Source organism: Mustela lutreola, chromosome 5 (genome assembly GCF_030435805.1).
Source record: "Mustela lutreola isolate mMusLut2 chromosome 5, mMusLut2.pri, whole genome shotgun sequence".
Classification (NCBI taxonomy): Eukaryota; Metazoa; Chordata; class Mammalia; order Carnivora; family Mustelidae; genus Mustela; species Mustela lutreola.
Genome location: NC_081294.1, coordinates 59,231,929 through 59,238,226, shown reverse-complemented (window position 1 = coordinate 59,238,226; position 6,298 = coordinate 59,231,929). Strand labels below are relative to the sequence as shown.

Here is a 6,298-nt window from a genome sequence, read left to right as displayed (position 1 = left end):
TTCAAAGTACAGGACAGATTAGTGGACTTTAATGTAATAGAGTATGAAAAGTTCATTGATATAGGGTCAGGTTCCATTCTACAAATAACCTGTTTTGGTGTACTAAAAAATCGCCACAGTTATCTAAAAAGTCTCTTGAAATACTCCTCCTTTGCCTAATTACATACTGTGTGAGATGGGATTCTCTTCATAACCTTCAACCCAAATAACATATCACAACAGACTGAAAGCAGAAGCAGATCTTAGAATCCAGCTGCCTGCTATTAAGCCAGACATTAAAGAGATTTTCAAAAATGTAAAACAGTAACAGTCTTCTCAACCAAATATTTTTTATTTAGAAAATATATTTATTTTTTCAGAAAAATATTATGTTAATATACGATGATATATTGTTATTTTAAAAGGAATTAATGAATTGAAATTTAAAAATTTTCTCAGTTTTAATTTCCAATATAGTAAATATTGAGGTATGATTCACACAAACAAAAGCTCTTTGTAATCCTCCATTATTTTTTTAAGAGTATAAATGAGATTTAAAACCAAAATGTTTGCAAACCATTGCTTTAATGCAAGGAAGTGATAATTTGGGTATTTCTGATAAACCAGTGGAGTGGCCATTGAGCAAGAGAACTTTTTACCCTCTCTCTAAAAACCAAATATACAATCCATGCATATTCTTCTGAGAAAACTTGTTCCCAGGAAACCCCCAATCAAGACTTGGGTTGCATGTTCTCCTTACGTTACCATTTCACAGTGCCAGTTAAATCTTTGCTCAGGCAAAAGCTCAGCATGGCATGCATTTAATTCAGATTTTTTCATGGATCATGACCTTTCAACTATAGAAGTCAGTAAAGGGAGAGGATTTCTATATAGTACCACTGGGAGGGTATATTTCACCCCCAATGTGAATCTTAGTCTGAGAACATTTTTTGGCAGGTTCTAAGAGTCTGTATCTAATTAATCACCTCTTCAGACACTGGAGTGGACAGCCCTTGGGGCAGGAAGGGAGAGGCCTGGGAGGCAAAGCAGAATAAACATCTTAATCCAAGTCAAGACTGAGGCCAGCTGTCCAGGCTGTCTTGTGGCCACAACTCACAGTGCTGCTGCCTATGGCTGCCTCTACTTTATCCCTTGAAAGTGCCTCCTTCCTTCTCCTTCCCACGCAAGCAGCCAGTCCAGTGTATAAATTTGTGGGTTGGACTCTAATTGCTAGCTGTGCTGGGAAGCCTGCCTCCCTGTAATTCAGCCTTGACACAAATAGCTAGAAAGTTCACTTGCAAAGCCACAACTCCCACAACAAGGCCCTTGGAGGTTCCCTTCTAGAGAGAGGACTTCTATTCCATTCAGGTCAACAGCTAGTTACTAAGCACCTATTTGGTACTTAGCACACCCTGTGAAAAATTAATCTGAAAAACAAATTTGACAGAATCATAAAGGCTTGGAGTTTCTAGGAATCTCATCATAGCTCTACCCTCACACAGGGCCCACCAGCCTCTACTTAGACCACTTCAGTGATAAAGACCTAGCTGCCTCTTCAGGCATTTTTAGGGAGCTTTAGTTAATAGAAAATTCTTTCTGCTTCTCTAGGAGAGGCACCATAGCACAATGGTTAAGCCACATAGACCTGGGTTTTAATCCCATCTCAGTCACTTGTGATCTTGAGCAAGTTGCTTTACCTATCTATGCCTCACTGTCCTTATCTATAAGAAGGGAATAATAATACCCATCACACACCATTGTTGTGTTAAAATAAACTATACTTGTGAAATATACTGCCCAGGTCCTGGTACAAGTTAAGTGCTTATTAAGCCAGTTCCGTCATGTAATCACATTTGACCTTTAGCAAAGTTGTTAATTCAGACTCTAACTGAAATAATACCTACAATTTAGGGTTGTTAGGATGCATCTCTGATTAGAAACGTACTAGTTTTAGGACATTGGGCAAGTTATTTTAAATCTTTAAAGCTAGAAATGTCTTTATCTGTAAATAGCAGTAGCGGTGCTTGCTACCTAAAGGAGTTTTGTGAGATATAAAGTATATTAAGATACATATTAACTCTGTGCTTGGTAAACAGTAGACTTCATTAACATTCACTCTATCCATTTGTCCTGAGAGACATCTCCCTCCCATGGTCTTTTGCCCACTATTTGGATCTACACAGACTAAGTCAAATTTTTCTACCAGTTGGATTCTTCATTCTAATGTTTCCCAGGTGTGTTCTTTCCTCTGGTGTATACTTCTCCAGTATCTCCAAAGCATTTCTTGCTTTTTACCATCCTGGGAATGTTTCCCAGATGACCTTTAGTTTGTCAAGTTTTTTTTCAAAATATGGTGTTTGGATTTAAATGTGAAATTCCAGGTGAAGACTGACCAGCCCAGAACAATTTTGAAACCATTGTCTTCATTGTGTATGATGCTGAATTTCTTTGAATGCAACCAAAGTTTAAGTGGTCAGTTTATCATATTACTGATTCATATTGAACTTGTCAACTTAAATCATAGAGTTGTTTTCATATTTAACTGTTGTTAAACCATGTCTCTCCTGTACCATACTCATGAAGTTTAATTTAAAAAGGAAAAAAAAAAAACATGGAACACTTCACAAACTTCACAAACACTCCTTGATCAGGAGCCATGCTAACCTTCTCTCTATCATTCCAATATCAGTTTATGTGCTGTTGAAGTATGTTTAATTTTTAATCATAAATACAGGATTTTTTTCTTCATCTCTGATAAAACTGGTTTCATTATTTTAATGAACTTAAATCATAGAGTTGTTTTCATATTTAACTGCTGTTAAACCATGTCTCTCCTGTACCATACTCATGAAGTTTAATTTAAAAAGGAAAAAAAAAAAAACCATGGAACACTTCACAAACTTCACAAACACTCCTTGATCAGGAGCCATGCTAACCTCTCTCTATCATTCCAATATCAGTTTATGTGCTGTTGAAGTATGTTTAATTTTTAATCATAAATACAGGGTTTTTTCTTCATCTCTGATAAAACTGGTTTCATTATTTTGACTCATTTTTCTTACCATTACTTTTAAAATAAGTCCGGATTTTGATATCCAGCATATTACCTACTTGCTGCATTCTCTGTTTACAAATTTAATCAGAATGTCCTTTATTTAATTTAATTAAATTGTTGGATAGGCCAAGTCAGAGCTCTGTAGGTTGAAAGAGTGCACCCCACCCCCAACCAGATGGATTTTGATCAACATTATGAAGGTCTAATCAGTTAAATCCTAGAAACTGTCTGTATTGTAATACTATCCAGGTCTCAGTTCTTTTCCATTTTATATACTCCATGCTTGCAAAATGATGAAATGAAGTTATCTCCCTCCTCTGTGGCACAGGGGAAAACATATAGCTGAGAACAGGGATTCAAATCTTTGTTCTTTAACACACTTGTTGGATGTCATGTGAAAAACTACTTAAACTTACCCTTGATTTTCCCATATGCAAAAAAGACAACACTATTACATTCCTCACCTTTTATCATTACAACACTATTACATTCCACACCATTTATCACCTTAAGAATGTTGATAATTAGAATAAATTCTCCGTAAAATGCAGATATTGCTTATTTCAGTAACTGGACTGAAATACAGATTATCTTTGCATATGTTTTAAATATACAGTTAAAGAAAAGATGTTCAATGAAGTAAAGTAACACCAAAATTCAAACTCGCATCTGTTTTGCTTAAAAATACATTATCTTTCCACAATGCTATGGTACCTGAGAATTATCTGTATAAAGTGTTTTGTATTATAAAATCTCAGATTGATATGAATTGTTATCATAATTCAGTTTACCATTTAGAAAAGACAGTTAGGTTCATTTAGTATAATTTGTCCTCCATGAATGCAAGTGGCCTCTGGTGATTACAAATTCCCCATTTTATATACTCAAAAAACACCTTTAAATAATTTTTATGCTAATTTTTTTAACTTTAGACATAATAAGTTTATAAATTATAGAATCATCCCATCTTTCTTAGAAAAACTGAAAATATTTAACCTTCTCAGGTTTCTGGTACTTCTCACATGGAGAAATATGCCAGGTTATTTTGTGTGGGTTTTTGTTTTTGCCTACAAAATGGTTACATGTAAATGTGGGAAACTACGCAATAGGTAAAGAGTTACGTAAAATGTGGTAAGGTATTAAAATGAATGACAGAAATCAAGAATTGTTCTAGAGGGTCAAGAAAGTGATTAAGTGTGAGCTGCAGATGTCAGCAAAGACCTCATGGTATGGACTGTAATTCTAGACTCCAAAAGATCAGTCCTTGATTTTTGAATTTTCCATAATGAAGCAAGGGAGCATTGATTGTGTTCCTTGAAAAGTCCAGGAATCTGTTTTCACTGTCCTGTGCTTACTTGGGCTCCTTCTATCTGCACTGGTACCAGTAGCAGTGCCAACTGTCAGAGCTGACTGGTTCACTCCTGTTGACCTGTTGTCCATGAACCCAGATATACTTTGCTGAGAGAATCATCAGAAGAGCATGGGTGGAGACCTGTGTTGACTGAAAAGCAGGGGGAGTAGTTATTGCCCAGAATTCCTGAAAAAAACGGAGCGACAACAAACCCAGGCACTTTTGCCCAAAGTCTATAAGTTTTTAACTTATTTGTATTACAAACATGTATTCACATTTGCTCTATACGGGGCACTGGACTAAATGTTGGAGACATTTAGGAAGTTTCTCATAGAAAATGAAAACTTAACTTCTTAGTTGAATATTGAGGAGCCACCTGCTATTAGTTGGATGAAAATGTGAACAGAGTTAAGGTGTACCAGAGAGTGGAAACAGGTAAGGGAAAGCAAGCAGAGAAGCATGAGATATCCTGTCAAATTTGGGAAACGGAAAATGCTTTTAGGTGACTAACGGTACAGTGACTATGAGGGAGTGATGGGGGCAAAACTAGAGGAGTAGTCAGGAGCCAGATGGTGAAGAATTCTGGCTGCTAAGATTAGGAGTTTGAACTCTTATCCTGGAGGTTATGGTGGCCCACAAAAGGAATTTAATCAGCAGAATGAAATAATTATAACTATGCTTTTAAAAAGATGGCTTTTATGAGAGGTATTTAGAGTAAATGGGAAAAGAACTGTTCTGAAACCCAGAGAGTCCAGTTAGGAGGCTGTGGCAGTAATCAGATTAGAAGCAATGGCTACTGACTAGAGCAGTGGCCATTAGTGGGAATCAAGTAGAGGGAAGAAATGCAAGTGATATTAAAGGAGGTAGAATTTGAGTCCTTGGCAGCAGCAAGAATGACATGGGAAGAACGGGAAAATAGTAAAGAGTCTAAGGCAATTCTCATATTTCTTATATGGCTCACTGCATTGATTATTGTTCCTTTCATTGAAATAGGGCATGAAGTGGGAAGATGAATTTTGGGGTGGTAAGATGATGTATTCAGTATCAGTCTTCAGTGTATTATGGTTTGAGTCTACAGGATTTCTAAGGGAATATTCTATCTATCTATCTATCTATCTATCATGTTACGTTAGTCACCATAAAGTACATCATTAGTTTTTGATGTAGCATTCCATGATTCATTCATATAACCCCCAGTACTCCGTGTAATACATACTCTCCTTAATACCTATCACTGGGCTAACCCAACCCCTAACCCCCTTCCCTCTAAAAACCTGTTTGTTTCTTGGAGTCCATAGTCTCTCATGGTTTGTCTCCCTCTTCATTTCCCCCCTCTTCATTTTTCCCTTCTTCTCCTAATGTCCTCCATACATTTCCTTATGTTCCACAAATAAGTGAAACCATATGATTTGTTTTTATCTGCTTGACTTATTTCACTTAGCATAATCTCTTCTAGCCCCATCCATGCCGATGCAAAAGTTGAGTATTCATCCTTTCTGATGGCTGAGTAATATTCCATTTTATACATGGGCCACATCTTCTTTATCCATTCATCTATTGAAAGACATCTCAGCTCTTGCCACAGTTTGGCTATTGTGGATATTGCTGCTATGAACATTGAGGATACATATGGCCCTTCTTTTCACTACATCTTATCTTCGGGGTAAATACCCAGTCATGCAATTGCTGGGTCATAGGGTATCTCTATTTTTAATTTTTTGAGGAATCTCCACACTGTTTTCCAAAGTGGCTCTACCAACTTGCATTCCCACCAACAGTGTAAAAGGGTTCCCCTTTCTCCACAACCTCTCCAACATTTGTTCTTCCCTTGTCAATTTTTGCCATTCTAACTTGTTTAAGATGGTATCTCAGTGTGGTTTTGATTTGAATCTCCCTGATGGCTAATGATGATG

General features: G+C 36.6%; 2 non-coding genes across 2 annotated transcripts; both read right to left on the bottom strand.

Annotated features, from left to right (window-relative positions):
• Nucleotides 1–2,584: 2,584 nt before the first annotated feature.
• LOC131832876 (U6 spliceosomal RNA) lies at nt 2,585–2,688 on the bottom strand. The gene has a single exon (XR_009354229.1). It is a non-coding gene; the product is annotated as a U6 spliceosomal RNA (small nuclear RNA).
• Nucleotides 2,689–2,856: 168 nt separating this feature from the next.
• LOC131832893 (U6 spliceosomal RNA) lies at nt 2,857–2,959 on the bottom strand. The gene has a single exon (XR_009354239.1). It is a non-coding gene; the product is annotated as a U6 spliceosomal RNA (small nuclear RNA).
• Nucleotides 2,960–6,298: the final 3,339 nt, after the last annotated feature.